The sequence below is a fragment of the Engystomops pustulosus genome, chromosome 5 (genome assembly GCF_040894005.1).
Source record: "Engystomops pustulosus chromosome 5, aEngPut4.maternal, whole genome shotgun sequence".
In the NCBI taxonomy this organism is placed as follows: domain Eukaryota; kingdom Metazoa; phylum Chordata; class Amphibia; order Anura; family Leptodactylidae; genus Engystomops; species Engystomops pustulosus.
Genome location: NC_092415.1, coordinates 155,911,137 through 155,930,538, shown reverse-complemented (window position 1 = coordinate 155,930,538; position 19,402 = coordinate 155,911,137). Strand labels below are relative to the sequence as shown.

General features: G+C 40.8%; 1 protein-coding gene across 2 annotated transcripts in view; it reads left to right on the top strand.

Annotated features, from left to right (window-relative positions):
• Window positions 1–18,094: 18,094 nt before the first annotated feature.
• Window positions 18,095–19,402, top strand: part of POMGNT2 (protein O-linked mannose N-acetylglucosaminyltransferase 2 (beta 1,4-)) — a 28,462-nt gene continuing 27,154 nt past the window's right edge. Inside the window, exon 1 of one of the 2 annotated variants that reach the window (XM_072153524.1) lies at window positions 18,095–18,114. The gene's annotated coding sequence lies outside the window, so the exon portion shown is untranslated. Of the gene's footprint in view, window positions 18,115–18,154; window positions 18,481–19,402 lie in introns of those variants that run through there. The other variant, XM_072153521.1, reaches the window with a different exon arrangement.

The following is a 19,402-nucleotide window of genomic DNA, read 5'->3' as shown; positions in this document are numbered from 1 at the left end:
TTACTAGAGTGGGTGATGCTAGGAGGATGTGATCTAGTCCCTGTGCACATGCCAAATTACCGACAATAGCAAAGAAATCTGCCCTCTTGAAGGACACCATAGCCCCCTGGAGGAAATTACGCCATCCATTTAAATTGTCCTACCAATTATCTAAACATCTTACACTATGGGATAATCCGGACTTTCCGTCAGGAGAGACGATCAGATTGTTTCTCTCCTGGAAAAAGAGGGGTATTCTTCAGTTAGGTCATCATATATACCCGACAGAACCAAGACTTTAAAATCTACAGGAACCTACACATCAGTTCAACCTACCTGCCAGACAGGACTTTCCCTATACTCAACTGACAACTGTTTGCCTTTCACAACTGAGATATTTGGTGGGGAAAATGTCCATCAACACTATCGACAGATTACTGGGGTGAAGAGCGGCATCTCACTTCTATATATATTAATAGGAAGGAAAGGGGATACTGTGGAAACGCCCCTACTTTCCCATACTGGGAGAAACTTGTAAGGGCCAACGATGTATCTTCTTGTATCCTACATGGCTGGGCAGGAGTTCGAAGAAATATACTGAGTGACAGATGGAGGGAGACTTTTCATAAGTAAAATCGCACTGGAATTTATACATTTAATATACCTGCATCTGTCTCCCAGCCAGCTAGGATAGCAAAATGTCTGAAGTGTGATTTGCCTCTAGTAGACATACATCATGCAATATGGACCTGTTGTGCTCTGCAGCCATTGTGGACAGAGATTCATACACGTAGAGTATTGGCTGATGTGGGAAGGTGTTAAAGTGGAGGTGGTGACATTGATAAATGTGATATATGAATTTCATAACACACAGCAGGACCTGAATCCAAGTTACACACATTATCATTTCATGTCACATAAATAGAGTGACTTGGCAAGCCTATAGCGTTCCCTGGGCCTGTTCAACTGTCAGGATTTATTAAGGCTACTGGCAGAGTTTGGTACGCAAACTCTGGGATACTTAGTGTTTCTGAAGTTTTTAGAGGGGATTTGTCAGAAACAAACAGAGAACAAACATGCCTTATATAAAAGTCTTTTTGTTCTGAAGCAAGTAGCAGTGCGATTTAAGAAATAAAATCTCTGCTTCTTATAAAGCTTGAAAGTTCTAAAGCTTGATATCTAAAAGTTCTAAAGCTTGGTTTATACTGGGTCAAAAGGAATCAATAAACTGTGTCACATTTGTAGAACACTTGTGAACCAGATGCTGTGTAGTGTAGTAAAGTTAAAGGAAATCTACCATTTGAAAATGGTCATTCTGACACAAACATACCTTTACATAGCGGTAGGTAAGCTGATGCTGGAGGTTGTCTTGTTTAGGCACAAAAAATCAGGAGTATCGTCCAAAAATCGATTTATAAAATATCCCTTGGTGCTCCTGTGCTACTCACACAGGGTGTTCAGCGCTTGGTCATTAGCACAACTATGCACGTGCCTAGCCCTGTCTTTCCTAGTTATGCCTCCGATCTCTCCCAATGGGGCAGATTTATCAAGTGTCTGAAAGTCAGAATATTTCCAATTGCCCATGGCAACCAATCACAGTTCCCCTTTAAAATATTCATGAGCACTGGTGAAATGAAAGCTGAGCTGTGATTGGTTGCCATGGGCAACTGGAAATATTCTGACTTTCAGACTGCTTGATAAATCTGCCCCAATGTGTCTGCAGCATATCCAAGGATGCAATTTTAGATTGGAAGACAACCTCAAATTTCAATCCACAAAATGTTGTGTTAAACTCCTCTACATGTGTCATTCTAAAGATCATACTATAATCTCATAGTATAATTGCCCCAGCTTTCCTAATTAAAAAAAATACATACACATTTAAACAGTCCTTTTATAAATTGCAGCTTTTAGTGGAGTGAAGATGTGCTGAAATTGTATCTGTTTAGCGAATTCTCATTTTATGGCTGAAAGTATTCACAATGAAGTTCTGGTCCCCTGGAAATACTAGATGCCATATGTGAAAAAAATAGGATGTTTCTGAATTTTCTCAGTGGACAACAAATCAGTGACATAATAAGCCAGTGTGAAAAAAAACATTGGAAACGATGGGTTTGTGAGGCATCCATGGAAATCACTGAACCAGCGATGTGATAAACAACACCAATGGGAAAGAGCCCTTAGTCTGTGGGTCACAGAAATCATGAACTATTAAATACACACTGTTGCACAGCCTACTTTAGTTAGCCCTTTATTAGTTGTCACGTCAAGGTGCCTGCCTAATAATTAGGCCATCTGCACACAATGGTGCTTATTTACGAAGGGTCCGCGGCGGCACTTTTGTTGGATTTTCTGGAGTTTTCTGGATTTGCGCCACTGTGACAGGTATTTAACTGCGGATTGTGTTCCATGCGAATGGATTGTGGTGCATCTGCGCTGGCTTTCATGCAACAGAACGGCGATCTGACTGATTCGGACTGAGCACGGGATTTAAGATTCAAATTGTGTCGCAAGACAATGCACTTACATACATCAGGAAGAAGAAGGTGAACTCAGTAGGACCTGAGCGGGAAAGTGACACATGCAGGATATCGGGCACACAATCTTAATGAATCGCAGCACAGTGCATGATCGTCGGACATGCACTGAACTCCGCGGGACCCGGTAAGTAAATGGGCTCCATTGCATTTTACATATGAAAATTCTGCAATTATTTTGCATTGTGTGCAGACAAGTTTGAAACATTTTCAAGCTATCTCTAGTTTGGTAAAAACTTAGGTTCTAATTTACATTGTTTGCTAAATGCTTCTTTCTAATAAGCAAAAAAAAAAGATTTTACAATTAAGATGTTTCATGCTTAAAATGTGCCATGTATCAGGAACAGAAGAAATAATGTGAGAGAAGTTAATCAGACAAGAAGGCAGCTGTGCAGAATGCGATTGGGGCTAGATCTGGAATTACATAATCACACATTCATTAGCAAAGCAATCAAATCCCATCAATCAGCATGAAATACACAAGTGTCTTTTACATAATAGACTGATTCTTAAATGCATTTCTGACAGGTAGGAAAAACAACAAATCTGTTTCGAATCAAATGAAAATGTTGTATAATGGATTCTAAAGAAGAGTAATGGTTTCACTGAAAGACATGTTTATTTAATACTTATTTTGTAATCTTTATTTGTTATTTAAATGTATTTCCAGTATTATTATAGAAAGAAGTAACATTCTGTACTGACATATCTTCCACAGTACACACCTGTGCCAGCAACTCAGATAAGAAATGATTGCAGAGGTAGACACGGAGTCTCTCATCTTAACTTCCTGCCATCATAAATGTATACTTAGGTGCATTAATGTGTATATGCATGTAAGAATGTATAAATGTTTGTGTATTAGTGTAGAACTATATGTATGTGTATATAAGTATATAAATTGTGATTGAGTGTATAAATGTGTGTGATTGTACAGATATGTATATTTTTTGTAAGAGTAGAGAGGCCCCATTCACATCTGTCCTAGTTACGTCCCTGAACATAGGGATACAATCAGAATCCTCCAATACTCATCTAAGAATATAACAAACATCCTCAATTAGCGATATAAGCATAGAATCAGAATCCTCCAGTACTGATAAAAGAATATAATCAGAATCCTCCAGTACTGATATAAGAATATAATACTGATATAGGGATACAACCATTACATTCTGGTACTGGTATATGGTTACAATCAGCATCTGTAGTACTGACATATGGATACAATAAGCATCCTCCAATATTGATATAATAATATAACCAACGGCCTCAATTGCTGATAGAAGCACATAACCAATAGCATTCATTACTGCTACAAGAATATAACCAGCATCACCCAGTACTGATATACAGAATATAACTAACATTATCTATTAGTTATATAAGGATACAATCAGAATCCTCCTGTACTGATATAAGGATACATTCAGAATCCTCATGTACTGATATAAGGATACAATCAGAATCATCCAGTACTGATACATAAGAATATAACCAACATCATTCATTACTGATACAAGAATATAACCAACAGCCTTCAGTACTGATATAAGAATATAACCAGCATCCTTCAGTATTGTTATAGGATTACAATAATTATTATTAGAGGTCTCCGTATTAATAAAAGACCTACCACAGTCTACAATGAGGATTTCCTGTCCAAATGGGACAAAACATTATCTGAGTGCTCATTTGCACTGATGAAACTTATTGTCCAGGAGGAAGCATCCAGACTGGAAACCTTGAAACAAGAAATTGAAATAATGGAACATTTAAAAGTGCACCAGATTACCAACTGAAATTGGACTCTGTTCACACTGCCATTAGTAAAATTTAAAACTCTATAGTGGAAGTGAAAAAGAAAGTTTCTTCGTGACTCAGAGGACTATTCAACTGGACGCGTATATACGAGACGACAACCGGAGCCCACAACCCCCCGATCCATTTTGAAAAAAAGAGACAAAAAAAGATATATAAAAAAAAGGGATCCCACGAAGGTGTCTTTCAGTTCTTCGGAGCTGGATTCAGTCTCTGGGTGACTCCGATTGATCATCTGGGACTGTGAATTTGAATACAAATAAAAACAAAAACATGTCCAATGTTACCAAACCGTCAAAAAACGGGGGCGCAGAGCCGGGAAAAAACACAGGCGATACCGCTTCAGTAAGCATAGATTACCCGACTCGCAGCAAGAGGAAGGGACAGATTTAGATCCCTCTTCAAACAATGTGCACGTCAAAGAAAATAGCTTTTTGAATTTATCTGCCTGTGTTTTTTCTGGAGATCAGATAGAGGTATTGGAAAAGGGGTTGAATTTTGTACCTTCAAAACGTTTTGATTTATTTGACACCTTGCTTGATGTAAATCGTTTTGTAAGAGCATTAACTATCAAACAACATTTTTTTGATTGTACAGAGAATATAGAAGACCAACCCAATGTTAATGTGTGTGAATTGAATGAATACAGTGACCTAGAGTTTTGCGACCAATGTACACTGCTAAATTTAAAAAATATGACTACTAGATTGGATTGTGAAAGGAATATCCATACTATCTCCACACATATACCTAACAAGGATATTTATCCTGTCAATTCCAGGGTACCATCCATGGACCAATTCCAATCTGTGGTAGAACGTGATCTATTGAAATTGAATGATGTGCAGTTCCCTGGCCATGACGACAACCTTGCCCCCAGATTACGGCTTGCTTTACATGCTTTAAAATCAAACAAAAATGTTATTAGCAAAATGGCCGAGAAAGGGGGCAAGGTTGTCGCCCTTGACAGAGACCTATACAAAGCCGTAGCAATGGGCATTCTGAGAGATATTCATACCGATAGAAAACTAAACAGTGACCCCACATCAATCTTTATGGAGCAAATCAAAAAAATCGTACAGGAAGGCATAGATAAGTATTATTCCAGAAAAACATTTAAATTATCTATGTCCCACCAACCCAGTTATTCCCATATTTCATGGGTTACCAAAAATCCACAAGGAAGTCTTTCCACCTCCTCTCAGACCGATTATCTCTGGAATCCGGTCTGTCAATGAGATACTTTGCGAATCGGTAGATGATTTGCTACAACCTCTGGTTATGACACTCCCAGGAGATAGCAAGCAGGTATTAAGAACATTTGAAACATTCGTGTGGAAGGAAAACTATATTTGGGTATCATGCGATGTCGCTGCCTTGTACAGCTCAATACCACATGATTTGGCCATCATTGCATTGGCACAATATCTGTACAAGTACAGCTCGTACTCTGTCGAGCTATGTGAATTTATCATTGATGCCACCAAGTTTTTGCTTTCTCACAACTATTTTACTTTCGATGGAACCTTTTTTCTCCAGACGAGAGAAAATGTTTTTGGGCGCGACATTGTCTGGTACGGGCGGTACATTGACGACATACTAATTGTGTGGTCAGGAGGTATGCCGTCCGTGCAAGACTTTGTTGCCTACATTAATAATAACAATGTCAATTTAAGTTTTACATATAATATTGACAGAACCAAGATAGCTTTCCTAGATCTTCTGTTAGAAGGTTGCCCGTCACAAGGCAAGATATTGTCCACTCTATATAGGAAGAAATCAGCAGGAAATACCATCATCAATGCGTCTAGCAACCATCCAGCACATACTGTCAAAGCCATCCCTGTAGGGGAATTTACCAGACTAAAGAGAGCGTGCTCGGACCGGAAGGATTTTTTGCATCAAGCGAATTCATTAAGTAATAGATTATCTACCCGGAACTATCCCAAATGGATGGTACAAAGAGGCTTTGAGATAGGGAACTGTAAAAATCATTCTGCTATGTTGTCCTTAGATAGAAAAGATAAAAAAAACTAAAAATAAATCTAATAGTTCCAACAATTTTATGGTAACCTTTTTGACCCAATACAGTACTGATTTTGATCAGGTGGTCAGTATACTTAAGAAAAACCTTCTGATACTCTTGAAAGATGGTTGTAATTTTGTGTCAAGGAGGGGACAAACATTGGGATCCATACTTTCCCCGAGTTTATTCACTAGTGAGAATTCAGGTGCACCCTTGGACACCAAGGGTTTTTTTTGTTGTGGCACATCGCGATGCAATGTTTGCACTTATTCTAAATGCTTAGACTATTTTTATTCAACGGATGGCACAAATAAATACCCAATAAAAACCTTTATCAATTGCGATACAACCTTTGTGGTGTACGTTATAGAGTGCACCAAATGTAAAGTTTTTTATGTGGGTTCTACTATCCGCAAATTGAAAACCAGAATAGCGGAGTACCTGAGAGACAGTACGAAAAACTTATCATGTAATATGTCAGGTGCATCCAGGCACTTTGCTAGTGCACATCGCGGGGAGACGTCCACTTTTGGTTTTTTTGGTATCAAAAAAATTCTCCCCCAAAAAAGAGGAGGTAACAAAAGGAGGATATTATTACAAAGAGAAGTTTTTTTGATCTTTCAGTTAGGTACACAATATCCTACTGGTTTAAATTTCAGAACAGATTTTTCATATTTTTACTAATTGGTCCATATCCAAACTGCTAGAATCCTTTTGGAACCTGATTGTATTTGAACAGCTAGTAGCATCGACTTACCTGAATCTTATACTATATCATTTTTCAGACGACATCATTCTTGAGGTAATGCGATGCTTCTGGTCGGTATTCAAACCTTATTGGAACTTTGTGCTGTGCCATTAGCAGAGAGTGAACCCAGTTCTCTTATGAATACTCTGTAATTGAAGTCTTTTTTCTATTATCGTATCAATATGCTTGGTTTTTGTGTATTTCTTTATGAAATTTTGTATTCCTATATGAACTTTACATGATATTTATCATTATATGAGGAAGAATTATTGAATTCTGTCTTTCTTCCCGGTGCCGTCTGCTGCACTCGGTGCCGTCTGTTTGATGACGTGGTGCACCACATGACACATACACACCCCTAGTTTGTGATTGGTGGATGGTTCCTTTAAATTTGTTTCTTAATTTATTGTTTCTATGCCATGACTAAGGGCACAAGCTGCCCGAAACGCGTCGGCGTTAACCTACAAGTTCCACTACGTTTTTAAAGTATTTGGAATAAAGATATTTGCTTTTATGGATGTGCTGCGATCCACTTTCACTACGACTCCTACAATAATTATCCACCAGTACTGTTATAAGGATACAATCAGCACTCTACAGTACTAATATAATAATAATCTTTATTTATATGGTGCCATCATATTTTATAGTGCTACATATGGAACAATAGGAGTGAGGGCCCTGCTCGCAAGAGCTTACAATCTATGAGTACAAGGGGGTGACTCAAGAGGTATAAGAGCTTGTATAACCGTTCAGCCAAGGGAACAGAATAAAATAAAATAATTTAATTAATAAAAATGCTGCTGCTCTAAACAGCCATCAGCCGCCATCTTATATACAATGCCAGGGGCTTAATTATAGTGTTAGCAGTCATAGCAGCATCTGACCTGACACACTAAAAAATGGAGGATTATATGTATATAACAGTGCACATTTTCCACGGTACACAGCATGAATCAGCAGCTCAGATAAGAAATGTCAGTGGAGAAGGAGGGGACAGCACAATGACAGGACTAGGGATCTCTCATCTCTTACTCCAGTTGTGTACTTCCACCATGTGGTCAGCAGCTACTGGGAAAGATCTAGGTCAGGGGTCGGGAACCTATGGCTCGCGAGCCAGATATGGCTCTTTTGATGGCCGCATCTGGCTCGCAGCCGGGGCTCCTATCCAGGGGCGCAACTACAGCCGCAGCAACTGCTAATATGCCTGCAAAGACCAGGGGCCCATATTTGGCCGTATGTCCGGGGCCCCTGTTGTGCCCCCGGCTGTAGTTATGCCCCTGGATGTTTTAGGAAGAGCAGCGCAGGGTCCGTGGGGTTAATTCAGGGGCGGGCATCTCCCTTTCCTTCCCTGCAGCAGTCTCCTCCGTGTGTGAGAGAGGGAGGGGGAGGAGACTGTCTGCCTGCAGCCAATCCCAGCGCTGGATGTAGCAGCGCGGGAGATTCAGACAGAGGAGAGAGCTGCACACTCTGGAGACATCCAGCACCCAAGGAGAAGGAGTCAGCAGCTGGGAATCAGCCAGAGATAAGTGCTGCCTCCCCCCAGTGTCCTGTCACACTCTGCACTAACCCCTTAGTGTCCTGTGTGCAGCTATGAAGCTCTCCTGAGACCCCTCTGCATCATCCCCACATATCTTCCCCGACCACTGCATTTCTACATTAATGTGAGGTTCTGCAGCAGCTTAGACACATGTTGGCTCATGTATGGGGATGTTCTGCAGCGGTTGGCGTCTGTATAGGGATGTTCTGCAGCGGCTGGCGTCTGTATGGGGATGTTCTGCAGCTGTTGGCGTCTGTATGGGGATGTTCAACAGCTGTTGGCGTCTGTATGGGGATGTTCTGCAGCGGCTGGCGTATGTATGGGGATGTTCTGCAGCGGCTGGCGTATGTATGGGGATGTTCTGCAGCGGTTGGCGTCTGTATGGGGATGTTCTGCAGCGGCTGGCGTCTGTATGGGGATGTTCTGCAGCGGCTGGCGTCTGTATGGGGATGTTCTGCAGCGGCTGGCGTATGTATGGGGATGTTCTACAGCGGCTGGCGTCTGTATGGGGATGTTCTGCAGCGGCTGGCGTCTGTATGGGGATGTTCTGCAGCGGTTGGCGTCTGTATGGGGATGTTCTGCAGCGGTTGGCGTCTGTATGGGGATGTTCTGCAGCGGTTGGCGTCTGTATGGGGATGTTCTGCAGCGGTTGGCGTCTGTATGGGGATGTTCTGCAGCGGTTGGCGTCTGTATGGGGATGTTCTGCAGCGGTTGGCGTCTGTATGGGGATGTTCTGCAGCGGTTGGCGTCTGTATGGGGATGTTCTGTAGCGGTTGGAGTCTGTATGGGGATGTTCTGTAGCGGTTGGCGTCTCTATGGGGATGTTCTGTAGCGGTTGGCGTCTGTATGGGGATGTTCTGTAGCGGTTGGCGTCTGTACGGGGATGTTCTGCAGCGGTTGGCGTCTGTATGGGGATGTTCTGTAGCGGTTGGCTTCTGTATGGGGATGTTCTGTAGCGGTTGGCGTCTGTAGGCTCGAATGTAAATTATCTATTTTTTATTTTAAAGGGAATTACCATTGTTTCGGTCCAATGGAGGCTTAGTACAGGGGGGAGGAACACTCCTTGCTGTACTAATGACTGCTGGAGCCATTGTTCTGTCAGTGTCCCTTTAAGTATATTGTACGGCTCTCACAGAATTATATTTTAAAATATGTGGCGCTTATGGCTCTCTCAGCCAAAAAGGTTCCTGACCCCTGATCTAGGTGTTTGCCGGATAACAGACAGGGTGGAGGACACAGGATGTGTTACTAAAGAGTTTCATCCAGTTAGCGAGATTGTGATAGGCTTGCCTAAAGAGATGGGTTTTGAGAGCAAGTTAGAAGCTTTAGAGGCTCTGTATTAGTCTGATAGTCAAGGGAAGGACATCCCATAGAATTGGTGCAGTTCAGGAGAAGTCCTGGAGACATGAGTGGGAAATTTGAATTAGGGAAGAGAATAATCTAAGATCACTGACAGATCGAAGAGCTCGGGTTGGGCAATAGAGATGAGAGAGGAGAGGTAGTGAGGTGCGGCATAATGCGGAGCTTTGTGGATACAATCAGCATCCTTCAGTACTGATATAGGGATACAATCTGTATCCTTCAGTACTGGTGTAAGGATACAATCAGCGTCCTCCACACAGTTTTCTCAAATGTAGTGTACTCAAAGTGTCATAGGATATATTTATTAGCTTATTACTAATGTCAAACTGGACATAAATGTGACACTGCTCCATGTGGAGATCAGAAAAAGTGAAAATGAGAGACTTCTTTGTAATAGAAATGATGTGGCTATGATTGACAGTAGCATTCCCTACATTTATACAACTACATGCATGCTTCTGTGATTTTTGAGTCTATAAATTTCAGAACTAGGTTAAAGGAGGTTATATAGAAAAACTGAAGAAACCATTTTTTTTTTCTTTTTTTCTCTAAGCTAAATTATCCTGATTTGAGATCTGACAACAAAGGAGAGACAAAGGGGCTCATTTACTAAGGGACGAGCTGCTCACTTTTGTCAGACTGTGCGCCTTTTTCAGGGATTACACAGCTTGCACAGGTATTTAACTAGTGTCTGCGCTGGGATTTTGGCGCACGCTATCCTTTTTTTGGCGCAGCTGCGCTGGCTTCCATGCAACACAAATTAGGGACCGTGCCATTGGACGATCCCACTGATTCGGACTGAGCGCAGGATGTACCTTTCAAATTGGGTTGCAAGCCCAAGCCCTTACATGCACCACTAAAAAGATGGTGAACTCTGTCAGACCTGAGCGAGGAAGCGACACATGCAGGATATCGGGCGTACAATCTTAGTGAATCATGGCACACTGCATTATCACCAGACAATGCACTTTCGGTGAACTCCAGTGGATGGCTTAATAAATGTGCCCCAAAATGAATAGTCCCTGGCACATACATAGAAGATTTTAACCCTTTCCTTATAGGGCCCATTTTTACTCTTTTCCATTTTCTACGAGCCATATAAATTCTATGTTTCAGTTTACAGAGACAAATGAGGGTTTGTTTTTGCACTTTCTAGTGGCTTCAATTTATATTTTGTTCAGTGTACAGGGAAACTGCAAAAAAATCCATTTGTGGTATAAAAAGAGAAAAACTGTTGCACCATTGCATTTGTTCTTAGTTTCGCTATATTCTGAAACCAATAACATATTCGTACTTCAGCTGTGTAAGGTGTAATTTTTTTGCTAACATTTTTATTGAAACCATTTTGGGCACTGCATAAACTTTTGATCACTTTTTAGGCACCTTTTTATGTGTTGCAAAATGGCAAAGGGATACCTAAATGTTTATGGTTTTACTTGATAGTTTTTATATGTGTTGTAGGGAAAAGGAGATGATTTGAGGTATATATTTTTTTTACTATTATTTAAGGCCCCCAAGGGTACTTGCAGTATACAGTGATCATACTGCTTCTCTATTACAGTCTGTCTCTGGCAGACTGTAATCCAGAATGTCTAATGGCAGTTATGGGAGCCTTTAACAGGCTCTCAGCTGTCATGGCAATCCATTGGCTCTATCTGATGATGTCACAAAGTGCTGACCGGTATTTAAACATGGAGGTGCCAATGAACATAAGTGTTAAGTGCTGCAATGAAACATAAAGACGGCAGTTACCGGCAGGTGTCAGCCGCTGCATATGGAGAGCACATGATCTCTCTGCATACAGACCTTACTACTGTACGATGTATATAGTCATATAGCAGTAATGAAGTAGTCGAATATACTAGGTTGAGAGATGATAAATTGAAGAGGAGTGGTACAGTTAGATTCTGGCACAAATAATAGCTGCATTTGCTTCCATGAAACATTTGGCTCTATATCAGAAGATCCCATAATATAAATACATAATTGAAGTAAATTGATTGGTTGTGGAATAGTCAGAGTTCTATCACCCTTCCTGTACTTAACACCTTTCTTGTAGTCCTTGATAGAGACGCCAGGCAGCTTTGCTGTACCTTTGACCATCTCACTAGGTGTTTGTACACATTTATGGGTATTGTGGTTATCATTTTTTCAGTTGTGGGTTTTAATGCAACACCATAAATAACTGTGTCACTCATCATTGGCCAATGCACACTCCAACCTTCCTTCTCGTTGGAACTGGTCTTCTTTAAAGAGTGGCTGACAAAAAATGAAATATTTCTATGTTTTTGGAGAAGTCAGTAACAAATGATGTATTATAAAATATTCTCATACTACATTCCTCCTAAATTATACATATATATAGTGTAGTGCAGACCAAAAGTTTGGACACACCAGGCCATTTGGCGTATCACCCCATCACTCACCTTCTAGGTCACATAACCCTTACACAGTCTTGAGGTGTGTTTGGGGTCATTGTCTTGGTGAAAAATAAATGATGGTCCAACTTAATGCGAACTGGATGGAATAGCAAGCCACTGCAAGATGCTGTGGTTACCATACCAGTTCAGTATACCTTCAATTTTTAATAAATCCCCACAGTGTCACCAGCAAAGCACCTTCAAACCTCCTCCTCAATGCTTCATGGTGGACACCAGGCATGTAGAGTCCACTTCTTCACCTATTGTGCGTGGCACATGGAGGTTGGAACCATAGATTTCAAATTTGGACTCATCAGACCATAGAAAAGATTTCCACTCCTCTAATGTCCATTCCTTGTGTTATTTATCCCAAACAAGTCTCTTCTGCTTGTTGCCTGTCCTTAGCAGTGGTTTCCTAGCAGTTATTTTACCAGCTATTTTACCTCTTAACAGTTGTTGTAGAGATGTGTCTGCTGCTAGAACTCTGTGTGGCATTGACCTAGTCTCTAATCTGAGGCTGGGGACTCGGATGAACTTATCCTCTGCAGCAGAGGTCACTCTTGGTCTTCCTTTCCTGGGGTGGTCCTCATGTGAGCCAATTTCTTTGTAGCGCTTAATGTTTTTTGCAACTGCACTAGGGGACACTTTCAAAGTTTTCCCAAATTTTCTGACTGACTGACCTTCAGTGGGACTATCAGCTGTGTATCCACCTGACTTCTGCACAACACAACTGATGGTCCCAACCCCATAAATAAGGCAAGAAATCCCACTTATTAAACCCGATAGGGCACTCCTGTGATGTGAAAACCTTTTCTAATGACTACCTCTTGAAGCTCATCAAGAGAATGCCTAGAGTGTGCAAAGCAGTAAGCAAAGCATAAAGGTGGCTACTTTGAACACTTTTTTGTTTGTTAAGTATATAATTCCACATTTGTTTAATTCATAGTTTTGATGCCTTTACAGAAAATCTAAATATCCGCCCTTGTCAAGTCCACATAGAATTAACCTTAACCACTGATTGTGATTACAGCTGCCCCATATTTATGAGCAGTGATTATTCCATAATTATATATTACTACAGGAGAACACATTAAAAATATTTCCAATCCTAGAAATACTCTATTGTTCTTCTTTGGGGGACAGGGACAGATAAGATTGATAAGAACCTAGAATAATTTCTGTATATGCAGTAGCAGAATAAAATTGTTATAGTTGAAGGTATCCTAAAGGTTAATAGGCAGTACGCTTTTGGTCAAATTTTTTTAAGGAATTTTAGATTTTTTTTAGCTTAATCTCCACAAGAAAATGCATTATGATACATATACACTCACCGGCCACTTTATTAGGTACACCATGCTAGTAACGGGTTGGACCCCCTTTTGCCTTCAGAACTGCCTCAATTCTTCGTGGCATAGATTCAACAAGGTGCTGGAAGCATTCCTCAGAGATTTTGGTCCATATTGACATGATGGCATCACACAGTTGCAGCAGATTTGTCGGCTGCACATCCATGATGCAAATCTCCCGTTCCACCACATCCCAAAGATGCTCTATTGGATTGAGATCTGGTGACTGTGGAGGCCATTTGAGTACAGTGAACTCATTGTCATGTTCAAGAAACCAGTCTGAGATGATTCCAGCTTTATGACATGGCGCATTATCCTGCTGAAAATAGCCATCAGATGTTGGGTACATTGTGGTCATAAAGTGATGGACATGGTCAGCAACAATACTCAGGTAGGCTGTGGCATTGCAATGATGCTCAATTGGTACCAAGGGGCCCAAAGAGTGGCAAGAAAATATTCCCCACACCATGACACCACCACCACCAGCCTGAACCGTTGATACAAGGCAGGATGGATCCATGCTTTCATGTTGTTGACGCCAAATTCTGACCCTACCATCCGAATGTTGCAGCAGAAATCGAGACTCATCAGACCAGGCAACGTTTTACCAATCTTCTACTGTCCAATTTCGATGAGCTTGTGCAAATTGTAGCCTCAGTTTCCTGTTCTTAGCTGAAAGGAGTGGCACCCGGTGTGGTCTTCTGCTGCTGTAGCCCATCTGCCTCAAAGTTCGACATACTGTGCGTTCAGAGATGCTCTTCTGCCTACCTTGGTTGTAATGGGTGGCGATTTGAGATCACTGTTGCCTTTCTATCAGCTCAAACCAGTCTGCCCATTCTCCTCTGACCTCTGGCATCAACAAGGCATTTCCGCCCACAGAACTGCCGCTCACTGGATGTTTTTTCTTTTTCGGACCATTCTCTGTAAACCCTAGAGATGGTTTTGCGTGAAAATCCCAGTAGATCAGCAGTTTCTGAAATACTCAGACCAGCCCTTCTGGCACCAACAACCATGCCACGTTCAAAGGCACTTAAATCACCTTTCTTCCCCATACTGATGCTTGGTTTGAACTGCAGGAGATTGTCTTGACCATGTCTACATGCCTAAATGCACTGAGTTGCCGCCATGTGATTGGCTGATTAGAAATTAAGTGTTAACGAGCAGTTGGACAGGTGTACCTAATAAAGTGGCCGGTGAGTGTACATGTGAACATAGGTTTACGTGACAAAAAATATAATTCTGCTGCAGGGGTCCCCGGGTATCATTCCTCAAAGTATTTTGCTTCTCAGTCCCCATTTAATACCTTTTTGGCCAACATGCAACATAATAATAACAATTCTTTATTTATATAGCGCACATAGATTACGCAGTGCTGCACAGAACGTACCAAATCAGTTCATGGTTTCCAGATCTAAAATAAACTACAAACAGCAATATGGAGGGGCGGGCCCTGCCTCCTGTGACATCATCACAAACACCAATGACCAATGAGATCATAGCTTGTGCATCTTAGACACATCCACACAGGCGAGTGTGGAGCTTGTAGATAAGAGGCTGTTTAATACACATAAATGAAAATGTGAAATTTTATTCAATGACGAGAAAAGTTTCAGTATTATAACTTTTGCAACTAGAGAAAAGTGAACACCGATACAGGTAATAGGGGGCACGGACACAATGTACCCCGCACTATATTAAATAGATTGTTTTCAAAACCAAATAACACCACACAAAAAGGAAACAAAAACCAAGATATAGAAAGCATAAAATAACAATTTACTAGATCAATTAAAACAAATCCATTTAAAAGACCACATACAGAGAAAAACTCCACCAATGGTCAAATAACTAAATGTACATGATAAATAGATAACAGTAGACCTGTATAGGAGTATAGAGCTATAGTCAAGGTCTTTTCTTACAAATAAGTATTGCACATTATCCAGTTGAACAACAGAGGACAAGGGACACATACACAGGTCTACATACACACATAGCCCTGACAAAGCAAGGAGAAACACGTGTCCAGTTGTGGCCACTCTTGGTCTGTACATACCAGTGTATGTGTCCTCTGTTATTCATCTGGGTAATGTGCAACACTTGTATGTAATCGAATACCTTAATCTCTATGTTCCTATACAGGTCTACTGTGATCTATTGTGACTTGTTCTGAGGACTATACCTTCCATACAGGTCTACTGTGATATTATTTCAAAAATGAATAGTGTAGGTGATAATAGTAAACTATTATCTTAAGCCCTTAGTTACCTGGCTCATTTGTTCCCCGATGACCAAGCCATATTTTAAAAGTTGACAATACTCATGCTCTGCAACACATTGGTATTTTCAGCCTATGCACACGCATAAGATTACATACGGATTGCCAAGTCCTGCTGGAGGCAGAGGAGAGGTCAGAGGGCCCTCATAACAACCGCAGCATCTAAAGAGTTAACCTCTGGTAGTGTTCTCCTATCCGGATCCATGCCTGATGCTGGTTTGGTACTAGTAGTGAGCAGGAAGCTGGTTAGGAGAAGATTCACCCAAGGATCATGATGCTGGGGTAAATCATAAGTGGTATAAAATCTTCTCTGTCTTTTTTCTGCTTTACTGCTTTCTCCTGTAGTTAGCAGTGTATCTGAAATCCTTATTGTATTCTTAAACCTCAGACAGATAAGGAGGCTAATTATTAACTCATTGCATATATTTAGCATATTCCACTTGATTCAGCTCTGTTGAGAGATTAGACTATTCAAGAGTTAAGTCATTACAATTTGCACACATTACGGTTACCTTATCTCTCACGAAGGTGTCCCCATCTGCACTGAGTGAAAGTATTATGGCTATGGCAGGTTTTTAATTTACTTACTCTCCTATACGTAATCGAGGGTCGTTTTGTCAACTTCATCATTAGAGCTAAATCAAGCCTCAGCACTTTCCAGAATTTCTCTAGGATATTCTTTATTTGTTCATCAAAGAGGCGCGGAATAGTCCTCTCCCCTTCTCTTTTCTTCGAAGCGGTCAGATCTATTTATCTAATCTGTGGCCTGAGCTACATTTTTTGTTGAGGTTTTTTTTTTGTGGAAAAGTCTTTTCAAGATCTAGAAGGATACGACTCGCTCAAGAAGTCAGATAATTGTGAACCTTAATACAAAGGATTACAGGCTGAGCAGATGGGTAAGATGGTTTCTCTCATTCATTACATGCCTCTTCATGGAAATTCTGTTATTCAACAATTAGTATAGGAGTAATTAACTCTTTCACCATCTGTTGGAGGTACTGCATAATAAAGATTTTCTTTTCTGACTAAACAGTACTGTATGTCATAAAAGTCAGAAAGGGGTTAATTGATTGTTACAGTAGGACTTCTAGGTAAATATACGTAAGTAGGCAGGATAATCCTTCATGCAGAAACTAAAAAGCGTACCAAATTGGCATCTATGAGTAGACACATGAAAAAATAAATCATATATACTTACCTAGTTCCGGAGCTGCCAGTCTTTGTGGGTTGTAAAAGGTGAAACCAGTGTAGTACACCCCGGCTTCACCGCACAGGCGCCGTAGGTGCCGGCACCAGAATCTTCAGACGCGAGTACAATGTGCCTCACCTGACTCACATGTAGGGAAGTATAAATGTTTGTTTTTTTTAAATTAGACTATGGACAGATGTCATACAGGTCAATTTGGTACCCTAAACTACAGGTCCAGTCTGACCTATAGTTGGCTTAGGGTCCCAAATCGATCCAACCGGCCCTCTTCAAGAAGCAATTTGTTTTTTTGGGGGATGATTTGGGAGCTTATAAAATATCATATAAAAAGAGCTTATAAAATATCATATGGTCCTGTAGTAATGATGTTGTCTTCAACATTTGCATAGATCTCACACAGTAACGACTGAGGACAGTGATTGGCTGCATTGGGGATGTGAGTCGTGCCATGGCTGGTGACTGTACACTGTTTTGATTTTCTGAACACTTCTTTTTAAATTATTAAGAATTCCTCGGAATTATTCTGGAACTCGGAAATTATTTAAACTGCTACGAGTTTGTATAGAGTTGTAGAATATATAACAAACTATAAAACTTGAATGCCTGTTTATTACATAACTTGATTATTAGATTTGACATCTCCAGATTTCCACCTTGAAAATGTCAAGATAATATTTGAAAAGACAACATTAAGAGCGTCTATTGTCTAGCCTCTCTCAGACATAATGGGATCTATTTCTCTCCTTCCTGTGTCTTTTTTTGCCTTGCCTTGTTCCGTGGGGATTTTCAGGAGCACTGCAGCAAATCATCTTCCATGCAACGGTGACCTCTGGGAAGCTAACAAATTAAGGTGAGCAAGCCAGAGCAATAAGACATCAGTGACAGATAGAGCATGCTCAGAGCTAGAAAGGGGGTAGAGCTGCAAATGACAGCTCAGTCTGCAGATGGTGCACTGAAAACAGCTATTATCATATGAATGAAACAGGCTGCCGAGATTTCTTTAGGATTCTCCAATCACACTTAAGACAATAGGATCCCTCATCATCCATTTTCACTGCAAAGGACAAGCAGGTGGACTCCAGATAGCATTGTGCTTTCTACTCTATCCTCAGCAATGTAAGCTGTATGTGCCTGATAGGGGTGATCTCCCATACTCGACAGCCTCAGAACCTCAAACCTGCAGCTGCACTGGAGCCCGAAATATTATGTTCTCATGGTAAGTAATAATGATGTTCATATTTTATATACATGTATACACAGTATTTGTATAAAGCTTATGTCACATTGTAGAACATATATTATAAAAGACGACGTTTTTTAAACGGTCGGCTGTGTATTTATATGGATTTATGCACATGGCTGGAAACCTTTAGTTGACGTAGCTCTGGAGATGACATCCTGGGCCTGAGATGGGATTTATATAGCTATACTGTATATAGATATGTTGTAACATTGTACGGTCAGACATGTCGCACTATAATTGTGGATGTAACGTGAATGGATAATATCTGGTGACATGTACATCTGTTTGACCATGTGCCTTAAATGTAAAGGAGTTAAACAATGTTACTGAATATTTAGAGGTAACATAGTGGGGATCCTGTATACAAACAGTTAAGGCTACAGAAAGCATTCATTTGTAAAGAAAATGTAAACAGATATACTGTAAGTAATAATTCAAATGGGACATAATTTTGTTAAAGGACACAAAAAAAGTTTCTATATTTTATCAAGCTTCAGACCGTAACTGGCATCATTCTTTGTGTGGCACATATATTCGAGTATATGTGTATACTCGAGTATAAGCCGACCCGAGTATAAGCCGAGTTACCTAATTTTAACAGAACAAAATGGGAAAACCTATTGACTCAAGTATAAGCCTAGGGTGGGAAATGAGTGGGGAGCCTCCACCCAGTATATAGCCAGCCAGCACATGCCCATCAGTATATAGCCAGCAGCGCCCTAGTATATCGACCTCCCCCTAGTATAAAGCAAGCAGCCCCCTAGTATATAGCCAGCCCACTGTCCCCTAGTATATAGCCAGCAGCCCCCTTTTCTACAGCCAGTACCTGCCCCCTAGTATATAGCCAGCGCCTACCCCCTAGTATTTAGCCAGCAACCCCCTGCCCCGTATATGC